We start from the raw sequence: 15,310 nt of genomic DNA, 5'->3' as shown, positions 1-15,310 counted from the left end.
GTTCTTGTGGTAAAACTTTTTCTATCATTTTCCTGTTTTTTCTTTCTTTTTGAGGTATTTTTGGGTCTGATATTTTTTGATTGTTTTTAGCTTTGGTTTGTTTTTGATTTTGATTTTCATGATGAACGTTGTCTTGTTTATCTATTTCTTTTTCTGTATGTGGATGATTTTGAATAACTTTTAAACCTGTAAAAGATATAATTGAGTTAATTTGCGTAGTGCGTATTCTTTTGGGTAGTAGGGCAATAGATTGTTACGATGTTGAACAATTTCTTTTTTATTTGAATCTGTGAGTTTATACGTTACGCCAGTGGTTTTGGCAATTATTTGGTATGGTCCTTTTTGAAGGGGTTGTGTTTTCCTAGAATTTCCTTTTTGCGTATTAAAGTTGGGTATTAAGACAAATGTTCCAATTTTTAAATCTGTGGCTGGTGTAAAGCGTGAATTAATTTGGTCGTTTATGTTTTGCCTTTGTAACAATTTCTTTGTTACTTTTTGGTAAATTTCATTGTATTTTTTATCTTTTTTAAAAATCCATTCGGTGTGTGTGCCGGAGGCTAATTTAAGATATTGTGGGTGATGAAAATGATCTTCATCATGTGTGTGTAAAGGTAGGTTATAACAAATTGAGTCTTTATTTGGTTGGCAATAACCTTGTGCATTTTTATGGGAATTTGCTGTAAACATAATTGGTTTACGTGGCTTTTGATTAAAAACCATTTCATATGGTGACATTCCTAAAGTTGTCGTGATTTGTGAATTGTATGCTAAGGGAAATAATTTTACATCTGCTGACCATTCTGTGTATTTTGTATTATTTCCATTTATGATACATCGGAGATATTCTTGTAGTGAACGGTTCATACCTTCGACTAAACCGTTTGTCCAAGGTGCATGAGATGTACGTGGTTTATGTTTGATGTTATATAAGTGGCATAGTGTGATGATTTCATTATTTATGAATTCTGTACCGTTGTCTGTAACTAAGATTTCAGGTAATCCAAATTTAGCTATCCAATGTTCATAAAGCGTCGTTTAAGCATAATAAGCATTACAATGTGGTACTGGGTTGAGTGCTACATAATGTGTAAATGCGTCAACAGTGACCATAATGTAGGAGTTTCCTTCAGAGGATGGTGAAATTGGTCCTTTTGTATCGAATGAAATGCGATGGTTAAAATATAAACTTTGTCCTTTAAAATCTTGTTTTTGTGCTATTTATTTTTGATCTGGATAAGGTTTGTTTAATTGACATAACATACAATCATTGCATAATACTTTTATCCAAATTGGTGCATTTGGGAAATAAAAACTTTGTGTAAAGTTTGAATATGTTTTTTCTGATCCGGAGTGTCCTTTAGCATTTTGTGTATGTGAGATGTTAAAAGCTATTAATATCATACTTAAGGGAAGACAGGGAACTTTTGAATCATTTAAATGATATTCTAAAAGATCTGTTTTTTCAATAATTGTTGTGTTATTAAATTTTCGGAAATATTGGAGGAGTGTTTTATTTCCTAAAACTGTGGTATCTGCTTTTACGGGCTTAGTTTTGTATTTGTGCCATGATTTTACTTGTCTATTTACTGGGTCGAGATTTTGATATTGTTTTAAAAGTTCAAGTGTAATTTTATCTGTTGGGGGGAGAAAAATATTTTCAATTTCTAGTTTTGATAGGGGAATTGTGTCAAGTGGGTCATGGAGGTCAAAAACTTGATTTATTGTGTATTTTGAATCATTTGTTTGCGGTCCTGATAAATTTATTTTTTCGGTTAAATTTTCCTTTTCAATTAATGGAAAAAGGTCTTTTTTATGCGAGTGTTGTTTTGTTCTTTTTTGTTGAGTGTTATTTTTTATCCATTGTGAGTATGGAATTGGTTTAAAAGTTGATGTGCCTAGTAAATCAACTTCATAGTGATTATTCTGGCAATCTAAGTAGAGTGGAAAATGCTCTAGATTATTTATTTGTGATTGATCAATGTCAGTTTTTACTGCATATTTGCATTCTAGTTGGGGGGATGTTTCATCTTTTGCAAGATAAAATTTAATATTTTGTGGTATTTCAACTGTAGTTTTTCTTGTGAGTAATTCAGGTGGCGTATTTCGACTTAAGGTATCTGGTAACGCAAGGTTTTCTCCTGCTGTCCAATATATATGTAAGTTTGAAAATTTCATTAGAACTAGTTGAAATCTATAAACTCTATGATTTGGACTTGACTTTTGTGTAAAGAGAAATATAATTGGTTTGTGATCTGTGAATAGAACTGTTGGGTGTTTTGATCCAAGTATCAGAAATTCATATTCTGTAAGTGTATAAATTATAGCTGTACATTCTCTCATTAGAGTTGAGAGTCGTAGCTCTGCTTGAGTGAATAATCGTGAACTTGCTGATATAAGGTTCATTTTATTTGTTCCACTATGTGATTGTAGCAATGCTGCGCCGATGCCAAAATTTGAAGCATCGCACATTGCATAGAACGGTTGATTTGGATCTGGAATTGTATTTAAAATTTGATCATTTAAAAGTGTTTTAGTTTCTTCAAATCGTGTTTGATGTTCAGTGGTCCATTCAAAATTGTTTTGTTGTCTGAGTATATTATAGAAGGGTCTTAAGTATAGTTGCATTTTGTAAACATATTTACTTAAGAAATTTAACATTCCAAGTTTTTCTTGGATTTTCTTTTTATTTGTAGGTGGCTGAAGTTTTTGAATGGCATCAATGCGTGATTTTAATGGAGTGATAGTTTCTCGTTCTATATTATGTCCTAAAAATTTAACGCGTGTTAGAAAGAAGTGTGATTTATCGGGAGCTGCCTTCAGATTTTTGTTCTGAAGTATTTTATGATATTGTTCTAAAACTGTAAACATTTCTTCTTTAGTTTGTGATTGCATAAAAACATCATCTAAGTATGTGATTGCATTTTTCTTGAGTATTAGTGGTCTAAACATTTTACTCATAAAAGCTGAAAAAGCTGCTGGTCCTATGGATATTCCATAGAATAAGCGATTGAAATCATATTGTTGATTTCCAATAACAAAATGTGTTAAGCGTCGTGATTGTTCATCTAGTGGCTTTTGATTATAAGCACTATTCATATCTGCGGTTGTGAAATATTTACCATTTATCTTTGTTAAGATAACTTGTATGGGTTCAATAGGCCAATTGCATTTTGATTCGTCAATTAGTGAATTGAGGTATCTAGCGTCTAAAACTATTTTTAGTGACTCACCTTTTGCTAGAATGATAACAGGGTTGATAAAGGTGTTACCTTTTGGTTGTTTTTCTTTTTTTACTGGTGAGATAATTTCGTATTGTTCTAAAATGTCAAGTAATCTGTTTACCTTGTCATGTAAGTGAATTGGTACTTTACTGGCTCTTTGTTTTTTGAAAACTGCGTAGGGTTTTAACGGGAGGTGTAGTGATGAACTAATTTTTCCAACGTCAAATTTTGATGTTGCGTAGACTGTTGAATATTTTAACAGTTGTTTTGCTAATTTATCAAATTCAATTTGTGTAATTTGTGAATGTTCAAAATTAAACATTGTTAAAAAGTTTTGTTGTTCTTTTGTGTAATTTGTTATATTGAATGTTGGTTTAAAATATGGTGTTTTTGTGAAGTAATCTGTGTTTCTTTTTTCATTACATATTATATTATTTATGGATAATTCTTGGTCAAGAATTGTTGATTGGCAAATATCTAATAATTGGAGTATATTATTCAGGCGGTAGGCTATTTCATTTATAGGTGAAATTGTAGCATTCGTTTCACAATATCCTAAAAGTCCTAAGAGTAATGTTACTTGATATGGTGTATTATTATACACGTGTAATGAAATGATGTCGGAATTCTTGTTTTTCGAATATTTTATGGATGAGATCGTAATTTTGAAAAATTTGTGAATAGGTTTAAATTCGAAGTCTGACATAAAAAGTTGTTGTTTATTTTGACCTTTATTATACTGGTGAACTTGTTTTATTGAAAAATTATATTTATTTCCTGATAGTGGTTTCAGGTGTTTCCGTTGTTGATTGTAAATGGGGTAAAATTTTGAAAAAAATGGTGATTGTTTGTTCATTCTTTGGAAGAATGTTGGGGCTGTATTTTTTGTTTTTGTGTATTTATCTTTGATATGGATCGTACTATTTAAGATGTTTATTGTTGGTATATATTTATATATAAATGATATGACAATGATATTGTGTTAATTATCAGTAATATGAAATATTTGTTTAAATGGTTTGTTAAAAATTTTGCTTTGTTCCATTGTTCTCGTGGGGACAAGAAATAATTGGACTTTTCCATAATTTACTAACGTTGATCCTTGTGTTGTTGCTAATTTACTAGAGGTTTCAAGAGGTGTTAATTTTGGATGCAATGTTTTGATTTCATTCCATGTGGGAATATTAATTATATTTGATTCTGCTCCTGAGTCAATTAAAAAATCAATTTCAAGATCTGGTGATTGAAATTCTTTGTTTCTTGGGCTTTCTAAGAGAAAAATGGAATCGTCCAAATTTTTTCTCTTGGTTGTTCTTTTTGTATATTTTGATGAATATGTTTTGTGTTTGAGCATTGTGTGTCTTCTTTTTTATCGGGTTTAATTACCGTGTTAATTCCGTTTACTTCTTGTGTAGTTTGTGTGGTATCAATGGATCCAATATAGTAATTGTGAAGGAGTTCCAATTGATTTTCATATATATATGTGAAGTAAAAAGTTGTTCATATATGATAGGTTCATAGTCGTTTTCGACTGTTATCATATTTACAGAGATGGTATTATCTGTATCACTTTCTGTATCTGACGCTTCACAATTTATATGATTTAGTTGTAGTTCGTTACTTCCTGTGTCATCTATACCTGGTGGGTCTGAAGTTGTTTCTTCATTTGTCTGCACTTGATTAATGTGTTTTTGATGTTTTGGTGTGCTACTTCTGTATCGATGTTTAGAATCAGGATAACGGTTAATATTCCTGTGTGGTGACTGGGAATAATTTCTGTATCGATTATTGTAACTTGAGTTTCGATTTTGTGAATTATTTCGTGATCTGTTTTGATAAATGTCGTTTGATCTGTGATAGTTTGATCTATTATATGAATTATTCCTTGATTGATTGTTCGGGTAGTTCTGATTTCGATTGTTTGAATAACTTCTATTTCTATTATGTGAATAGTTTCTATTTCTGTTGTATGATGAGTTTCGTGAGTGATTATTGGAATAGTGTCTATTCCTTGGGTTTGATTGGGAACTGGACCCAGAAACAAATTCTGTTGTATTGGAATTCGATCGTGAATAGTTATTTAGGTTTTTTTGGCTATTCGATCGATTATATCTATTTTGTGAGAAATTTCGTGTAATTCCTCGTTCGGGTGATCTACCTCTATAACTTGAGTTGTATGGTGATTGATTCCTTGTGTAATTTGAGTTGCTCCTGAACGGTTATTACTCTATATATTTTTGTTTGATAGGTTTTGGTCTTTTTTCATGTATTGATAGAATGATTTATTTGGTTCTTTGTGCTTTTGAGGTTTAATCTGAGTGTCTTGTTGTTTTTGTCTACATTCGGCAAAACTGTGTCCGTATCGTCGGAAATAATTACACTATTTTTTGAAGGATGGTTTGCCTTTAAAGTTTGGATGTTTTTCGTAGATATTTAGTATTTCAGTGATTTTTTCAATCAGGTCTGTGTCTGATTCTTGTATGTTATTTATATGTGTAGTATTTGTTTCAATTTGATTAAAATATTGCAGTTTTAGATTTTCTTTTTCTTCGAGTTTCATTGTGATTTCTGCTTGTTCTAGTTTATCTAACAATTTTCGAAAATCTAAATCTGGTTCTCGAATTGAGGAAGGATGAGATGCTTTCTTTTTTATAGCTATTTTCCTTAATTGAGGTGTTAAGGTCATCAATAAAATTTCTGTCATTTTTGTGTTTCTGTAATCATGTGTATTAAGCGAATATGCTTTTCGAACTAATGTTTCGATTCGTACTGCTAATTGTTTAATTGTTTCATTTGGTAATCTGCGGATTTCGTTGCATAAAACTCTTTGATGTTGGTTGTTTCTTTCAGAATTAAACAATTTTGAAAATTCTTGTGTGAATCTTTTCCAGTCTTATTTTATTTTTATGGGTAATACTGAAAATCATTTTTGAGCTGCGCCATCTAGGGTTGTTTGTATTAATGCTGTGCGTCTATGTATCCAATTTTGATCTAGTGGCATATTAATTGGTTCGGGTCCCATATTTAAAATTAAATTTGCTGTTACTGCATTTAAATAATCTTCTACAGAATATTCAGGGTCTGTTCCTGTGAATACCATTAATGGTTTATTCGATGTTATTGATGATCTACCCATGAGGTATGATTTCATAGTCATCTGTAGTGATCCTGCGGCATTTGGCATTTGTGAAAAATTTGAAAGTTGATTTTTTGTGATTTCATGTTGCTGAAGGTAAAAGGGAAGCGGTATTTCATTTTGCATTTGTGTTGGTTGATAAGAATGCATTAACATTGGGTTTTGTGGTTGTATTGGTCGAAAAGATTGTGTGTTAAATGGGTATTGTATATGCATTTGTTGTGGATTTTGTATATCTGTTGGGTTTTGTGGGAAAATTTTCATATTTTGAGATGGTTGAGATTGCCGCGGTTTCTGTGTGCGATATTCTTTAGTATATGGTGCAAAAATATCTGGTTGATGATAATCATCTTCATCAGATGATAAATAGTTTGTATTATATGGTGTATGTTGTTTATTTTTATTTTGTTGAAAGAATGGGTAATTTTCACTATAATCCTGTGTAGGTTGTGGATTATCTGGAAAACTTACTGAATTGGTCGATGTTTTTGGGAGATTCCAATAATATGAACATACGTGATTTAAATTTTGTGTATTTTTTCGGGGAGGTTGGTTTGTTCTTGGTTTGTGAGCATAATTATAATTGTGTTCTGCAAAAGTGTTTCCTGTGAACGGTTTTCGTGTTTTTGACGGTATTGTCATTGGTCTATACGTTTGATAGTCCATATGTGAATAATTTGGAGCAACCGAAGGTTTTACGGTTGATTGTAAAGTTACCTGTGTTACTGATGTATTTGTATTTCTTGGTGTTGTCAGATTGGGGTGTAATGGTGAAATACTCTGTTGTGTAGTTGTTGCTGTTGTTTGGACGATTTCTTCATTTATGAAGTGTGATGGTGTTTGAATATCTTGTTGTGTAAGATTTCTGGTTCCATTGAGACTTTCATTATGTATGACTGTTGAATTTAAACTGTTATTTCGTGTATCAGGTAACAATGTATTATAATTCAATGGTTTTGCATCAATGGTTAATGGTACTACTTTTACATAATCTCTGTGAAAAGATATTGTATTTATTGCTTGACTCGAGATAGCTTGTGGGATATTTAGAAATGCTGGATGTGACCAGTCAGGGTCCCAAACGCAATCTGATTGTTGTGAAAGAACAGTGTCGTCATTGGTGTTTTGAGGTCTGAAGTTTTTTCTTGCTTGTGAAATTAAATCTAAATTGTGGGTGAAATAATCAATTATAAACCATGCTAAAGTCTTTTGTAACTCATGTTTAGTGTTTTGTGAAACATCTTCTTTTGTGAAATTCTCGCGAATTATATGTAGAAATGTTGAAAATACTGTGATTTCATTTCGTACTTTTGTATTTTTGGATGTTTCGGTTGGTGATATACTTTGAACTTCTGTTTTTTCTAATATAGATATATAACTATATATTACTGCAAAAACTTCGTTAGTGAATATGGAGTTTGCTCTTTGTGAATTATGAGATTGTATGCTTTTGATATATTCTATGAATACTTTTGAAACTCTTAATTCAATATCGTCTGTTTGAATTACATATTTACGATGGGCTGTATTTGGTGTGCTGAATTCTATGGTGTAGATTCCATATTTTTGTGTTAGATTACATATGTCTTTCAAATAATGTTCAATAGTTTGTCTTTTGATTTTTACATCTGGGAATTCTGCTTTGCATGGGCTGATTCCTGGTTCAAACAAATTTACGAGTAAGTTCTGATAAAATCGTGTCTGTCCTCTATCATCGAGTGAATCTATAAGAAAGGGAAAAACTGCTTCTTCATCGGACTTTCGTCACTTTGAGTGTGGCTCAGTTTTTCGTTTGATGACTGTTAATATATAACTATCAATGTGTCTAATTGGTTGATTCCAATTATACAGGTGTACTGGTTTGTGTTTATATTGCTTTTTTATTCTTCTTTTTCCTCTTTTTGATAAATTTGATGTTGTTTCTGAGTCGGAAAAATATAATTGATCATAGATGGGACAATTTTTATCTATTGATTCTTTTAATTTGTATAGTTCGTCTAAACTGTTGGCTTCTGATTCAGAAAATGCGTTTCTATTTTTTGAAAATCTTTTTCATGTGATTTGTTTTTGTTTGCTTAAAATTTTTCTTTTTATTGTTTGTCGTTTTGTTCTAATGTATCCAACTGTTTGTGTATGAGGAGTGATTACAAGATCGTGTTTTTGGTTATCTATTTCACAATTGTGTAAAACGATTGCTTGTTTATTTCCTAAATTTTTGAATGACGTAAGGTTTAGGATGAGGGATGCAAGAAGTTATGTGTTAATTTTATTTTCTTAGACTGTTAGTCCTTACGATTTTTTGCTTAGCTTAACCTGGGTCTCTTTTTTCAGGGTTGGAGAGAAAAGTATATCGATTCCGGAGAAGGATTTTCTACTTTCTCGTGGCTAGTCTAAGTTAAGGTGTTAACTTACTAATCTTACTTAGGGGTAGTGATTGTGTTCAAGGGTTGGAGAATAGTAAATCGATCCACAAGGTTCAGGTATAATTAGAAAGCAAGCAGTTCGTTAGATACTATTTTAAACTTACTAAGTCTAAAATTTATCCTCCCCCTAGAAAGTCTAAAAAGGGTTTGGTAAAAGGAGGGTTCAAGTGAAGGATGAATAACCGAAGTTTTTGAATGTTTATCCTAATTTGAATGGTTAGTTTTATTGAAAAATTTCTGTTAGTCCTGGGTCTTCTGAAAAGGTTGGATAGTGAATCGACGTTTGAGGTCGTTAGACACTTGCTAAGTGGGTGGGGGAGAACAAAATTGTTCTTTTTTGATCCAAGGATAGGCCTTGATGATCAGGTTTTAAATTTAGTGAAATAGAAAACTTATAAAGATCCAAGGATAAGCCTTGATGATCTGATTTTTAAGTTAAGTGAATTTTAAAGTTGAAAATGGTTTCAATTTAATTAATAAAAAGATTTAGGTTTTCAATGATATTAGTGAACTTATGATTGCTGTTATGTTTAGGTGATGAAGCTGGAACAACAAGATGATTTATGATTATTAACTATTTATTGTCATGCTACTAATTTTTATTTTTATTTTCAATAAATATTTTTCAAATATGTTTTATATAATACTGCAGAAATTAGGGAAACGATCTGAGATATTTTTATCAATCGTTATTGTACATTAATAATTTTGTTTAGCGCCTGAAATGATCATGAAGATTTACTTCAAAACTTTATGTTTGCAAATGAAAATCTAAATTCATTGATAATAGGATTCTAAATATAAAAGTTTATGTTGGCTTTCGCCGTACAACCATAAAAATAAATGGTAAGTTTCTACGTAGTCGTATATCGTCTCTTGTCCGAGGTCTTCTTCCAATACCGGGTAGTTCTAGTATTGTTCGGAATATCGGCTCTGAGTCGTAGAGAGATTTAAATTAAATTATTATCGTGTAACTTTTTGAAAATGTTTTGTCTAAATTCTAATCTATATTTGGTTAATTCTAAGCTATTAAGGTCTTATTCGAGACTTATGGTCGCACCAGATGAGTTATGTCCGATGTGGTTAACTCATAGATTAATTTCGGATAGGGTACACCGTCTGCTCGTCACGCTATCTTATTTTCGGCCGGATAGATTCGTGCAACTTCTTAGTCTAATACCGATCCTGTTCTTACTCTTATATCTACTAGTCTCAGGGTGTTTAACTAGTCTCTGCTAGGCTCAATAGATCTAGAGTATACTGGCTTTTTGCAACTGCTGAAGTACTCTTGGAGAGGTAACTAATTTCTAAGTTAAATTCAAATCTCTCTGGTGCTGAAATTACAAGTAATTTCAGCACTTACAAATAAGTGGGTTGTTAGTTAGATGGATTATGATTGGTTAATATTAAATATTTTACAGTGGTAAAATATCCAATTTATCCAATTATAAAATGTAGTTTAAGTCAGGTTCCATGAAGTTGATGAAGGAAAACTAGTCTTGCTGGTCGGGGGTGGCTTAGTAGTTGGGATTGTGCATTGGGATGTTTACGTTTAAGAACTCTGTGGGTTCGTGTTTCTATTTCATTGGGTGATTGGTTTGAGGATTCAGAGGTTGATATGGAGTGCGATAGCTGATGAAATGTTAGTGTATGATGATAAGATTGGTTAGTTAGTTATATTTTATAGAGATTATCAAAATTATAATTGGTTTATGAAAACTAGTTTAGAACTGGTTTCAGTGTCTGGAAACTGATAGGTATGCAATGATTTTGACTTTGTTGAGATTTACGTGGTTTCTTTGATATTTTTTGTCACACAATTCTGACAGGCTATTGAACATTTGTTCTTTTTATCGATCGAAACAAGCAATCAATCCACCGAGCGGCATTTCAGCATTGTGGTCGATTTAGTCGGTGAAATTGAATGATATGTATTTTTTAAGAGCCCGGGCATACGAAAGACTGTAGTTCAATTGCGCGCTGTTTGATTTGCTCACTCATAGTTGGGATCGATTGAGCAGTCATACTCTGACCCCCCCCCCCCCCCAAAAAAAAAAATCCCGCGTGGGGGGAGATATCTCACTAGATACTTCGAGCAGGTTTAATTATTTTCAACCAATCAAGTTCAAGCCTTATGGTCAGATAGTCCAAACATTAGAACAAGCAGTATTGGCCTTATAAACGAAAAATCCCGAACTATTTTTTGCTCACATTCTCTAAAAAATACAATGGATTTGTTGGGTTGCCTAGGATTTATGGGGATATCAATTGAATTTTGGCCTCTTTTGTGTGAAACAGCCCCAAATCAATATTTCTTTAATTTGTTTGAAGTTAAAGTCAAGATAATCAGTACTCACCCAATTTTTAGTCACGCCGGTTGAAACATAACTGAGTTGGGTCAAATAATCTTGGGGATTTTTTCTGTCGAGAAAACCGAGATAGTAAAAAAACACCCATTTTTGGTCGAGAAAATTGAACTTATCTATGCGGGGTCAAAAAAAATTTCAGAAAAAAACTGGGTCGAGGTCGAAACAGCAAATTTTGGTTGAGAAACGTGAAACATAACAAAATTTTTTGAGATAGTCGAATCATACAGAAATTTGACGAGATGGTCAAAACATCAATTTCTGGTCGAGAAATTCTTAACATAAATTGAGCACCTCGACCTGTTTAACATTAACGGTAAAAAAAAACAACGGCATTAAAGTGGTAACCTCAAGAAAAATCTGTGAAGCAAAACTACGATAAGCTGATATCGCCGAAACAAAGCGAAGTAGAGGAATCAAAGACATTGAAGGTGAGCTCCTATACTAAAGTCAGCATTACAGAGAGAAGAGGGATACGTTATAATAATGTCATAGGGTGATGTATGATCAATATCATTAACCGAATCCGAACGGATTGGGGTTCCGACGGTAATATTTAATCGCTGACGAGAATAACCACCGTGATTGTATTCTTTTGACCTTCGATTTGTTAAACGCAGAATATGGTATTGTAATGAGTGTGGCTATTTGTAGGTGAGATGAAATCCACTTTTTTGAGTTTTATATTGTAGTCTTCTTTTCCCAGTTTTATCGTCTCGATGAATTTCAAGCAAACTTTGAATTCTGGCGACTTTGCATTGAATCCCATTTTGCGGATCATATCTTTTAAGGACCAGCAATTTTGATGTCCATGCTGTTTTCGTTGATCTCTGCGTGGCCTCCTCTTTTGCGACTGGTTGCGTTTTCTTCATATTAGTCTATAACTTTTCTATACGATTGCTTATGTTGTTCTCTACCTGTGTTTGAAACCCTTTGTATACCAAATTTAATGATGCCCGTTCTTTAGCTAAAACTTGTCTAGTTCTCGCATCTGTTCCTTACTTAAGTTGGGACGACGTGTCTTATTTATGGTCTTTTTATGCGGCATTGATCGGCTCTGCGATCTTCTCTACTGGTTTGCGTTTTATCACTACTTCATTCTCTTTAAAGGGTGGTGCATCACCTCCACTGGCAATGGCGGTTGTATCATGTTTTCCAACCTGAACATTCTTGTTTTGCATTTTAATATCTAAATTGTTTGGTGAGCTTGTTGTTGCTATGTTCAATAAGCATGTGTTTGGTTTTCACGCCATTGTGGGCTTCGAAAGGTTAAATTTTTGTTACTACAAGTGGAGTTATTCCCAGTACTTTTGTGATTTCAGCTAAGTCTGATGCGAGTTTTGATGACGTGAATCCTTTTTACGGGCGCACAACGCCTAAGTTTTGATGTTTGGATCATGTGTTCAACTACATCTAATGATCTGTGGTCAGCTACCGGTGCAAATAAAAGTTGCATGTTGTTTTACCTACAAAAACGGTTACTTTTTTTGCCCTGAACGTTTGTGCCTGATCTCATCTCAAGCTTTTAGGAACGACAATAATCGAAATTTATCTTTGCCTCTATCTTATTGCAATATGTGCTATGGTTTTTAATACGAATTTGCGGATGGAAATTTTTCTAATGGCATTAGGATAAAAACATCTTTCTTCATTGCATTCTGGAGTGGTAGTGCAAAATCTAATTCAATCTCCTCATTAGGCTCGACGACTGGTTCCAATTGATTGAACGTGCTTTTTCTAATGCTGGTTTTAATTTTTGTTGCTCAGCAGTGCAATGGCAACAGTTTTGTGCCATTTGTACAATGAGTCATTGGGTGTACCGAAATCATATGTGCTCGGATATGTTCAGCATCGCGGTAGATATGAGGTGCGTCAAATGATTGCTGTCTAACACTGTCTGGCGCAACTGTGAGGGCGCCACGTTTTTTTCATCTGTACAGAAACAATCCTCTGGGGCTATCAAGCGGTTTCTGATGTTATACCTACCAGTTTTTTCTAAAGGAGTTCTTTCATGCTTCGCAATCTGTTTTTTTTTTGGACAAAATATATCAAGGGCTTCGTGTTGCGTTTCCTTCGGGCGGCGGCTATAAGACTGAATTTTTCGTTTTTTGAAGACTTTTGCCATTAAGAGGTGTGTCTTCTTCCGCCTCCAATTCTGTGCTCCGATCCATCAGGCGACTATGTTTGCCGTTTTTAGTTCATGACTCATCTTGAATTGTTGCTTCGGTCATTGTTCGCTGAGTAGCCGTTCAATTTCCATTTATGTTTTTATCTTGTGGTTTGCAGTATTTTTGGTTTTCGTCTGGCTGGCAGATTCGGTTGATTCGTTTTCTACTTTTTGAAGATAATTTTTCGGAAAACTGTTTCCTTTTACACTAGTATTGATAATTTGTCTCGCATCATATTTTTCCTTCTGTGCTTTTTGATTTGATTGTTGTGTGTGATCGTATTTGCCGAAGTTTGCCGCTCATAACTTGTAATTGTTGTTTTTTGTCGATGCCACCTGGGTCGTACAAACCATCTTCATGGTCCGAATCATCCCGCAATTTGATTTCTGATTTACTCCCGTCTTGAATTCTTGAATGTTGCTTTAAAATTCCTGCCATGCGGGTGCACTGTCTGGTATAAATTTCCCTTGAATCCTTTAGAGTTTTTACGACGTCTCATCATGTGTTCCTTTCAATCAAAGTTACGAATTGATTTTTATTTGCATTTTTGCCAGTCAGTAGAATTTGGTTAATTTTGGTTATTTCACTTGCGTTTTAAGAACCGAATAAAACATGATGGTCCGTGATGAGAGTAAAGATTTTTCTGTCCAAAGATTACTTGAGTTTTTTATGGCTCACGGGACCCCTGGTACTTCAAGTTCATTTATGTGCATTTTTTTCTCATGAATACAAAAACCGTGATCGGTAAGCAATTGCTGCCCACCTGCCCCCAATGAGCTGTACTAGAGCTGCCTCTAAGCCGAATGTTGAAACATCGCAGACCACACGCGTTTCGAGGTTTTCATTGATTTGTGTATTTTCTGATATTTCGGCAAACTTTTGGTAATTGTGTGAAAGCGGTTGTGTGTACTGTTTTCCAATCTAGCGTTTTATCTTTAACTGTGTTCTAGGGAGCGATGATTATAGTAGTGATGATTGTCGTAGTAAAATTGGAATATATGTGTTAAATGAAGCTTGGAGAACATAAATTTTTGAGTTCTTTGTTTTTTTTAAGCTGTGTTAATTATTTTTGTGAGTCTTAATCTATTGCTAGTTCAAATACTGCCGGTATATCTAGCTGTTAATTAGTAAAACTCTGTTTGAAATGATTTTTTTTTGCGTGGCAATACCTGTGATAAGACGGTAGTTGCACTTGTTTCTCATTTTCGGGTCTAAAAGCAAATGAGTGCAATTTACTTTAATCAGGTATCGAAAACAGTGTTTGTTCGTTGTCGTTCAATGCTTTGTGCAATATTGTCTAACAATAGATTAACATTCGGCTCTTGGTTTTTTAAACAAAAAAAATGTTATTTTAGTCTAGCGTCAAAATTGCCGTTTATATTTCATATGTTTTTACACAAGGGCTAATGAAATGTTTGTCTGAATATTTTTCTATTTTGTTTCAAAGGTTTTTAGATTATAATTTTTGTTCAATTATTTTTCAACATGGTCCTGAAAATTTATTGTATTCGTGTTATTTTTTGTTGAATAGGAATAACAACTGTTAAGAATTGTGTTTTTTTTTATTATGTAGTTCGTGGTTTTTCGGTTTTGTACACATAGTTGTTAGAAGTTGAATTTAACCCATTGTTTGTTCTCTCTGAGTTTCAATTTTGATTTTTGTTTAGTTTTTTTTGTACCAAGCTGATACCTATTTGTTGCAAAAAATTATACCTATTTGTTGCATTGTGATCATGCCCCTGACCCACTATTCATGGCGATCTCCTCAGTCTACGCGTGACGCTTGCTCAACAAGATCGGATTGGAATTGTTCTATAGATTCATTTTTTCTGCAGCGAAGCATAAACTTGCTTCTCTCAAATGCAATTTATCTTGTCGCGATGAAAATATCTGCCAGTGTTTTTACGACCTCCTTTCTTAAAAGTCAGTGTAAATCTAGGCAAGGTCTTCTCTGCTAATTTTTTCGTTGGCCCACAGATCCCAACACAAAAAAATG

At 33.2% G+C, this 15,310-nt stretch overlaps 1 protein-coding gene and 1 pseudogene across 2 annotated transcripts in view; one reads left to right on the top strand and one right to left on the bottom strand.

Moving 5' to 3' along the window:
• Positions 1–9,347, top strand: part of LOC134846728 (calcium release-activated calcium channel protein 1-like) — a 45,398-nt pseudogene extending 36,051 nt beyond the window's left edge.
• LOC134845453 (phospholipase DDHD1-like) overlaps positions 1–15,310 on the bottom strand; it is a 332,903-nt gene that overhangs the window by 205,527 nt on the left and 112,066 nt on the right. The gene's annotated exons all lie outside the window — the stretch shown is intronic.

This window comes from Symsagittifera roscoffensis, chromosome 5, assembly GCF_963678635.1.
Source record: "Symsagittifera roscoffensis chromosome 5, txSymRosc1.1, whole genome shotgun sequence".
In the NCBI taxonomy this organism is placed as follows: domain Eukaryota; kingdom Metazoa; phylum Xenacoelomorpha; order Acoela; family Convolutidae; genus Symsagittifera; species Symsagittifera roscoffensis.
Note: the sequence above shows the minus strand (reverse complement) of the source record. Positions and strands in the feature narration are given on the sequence as shown.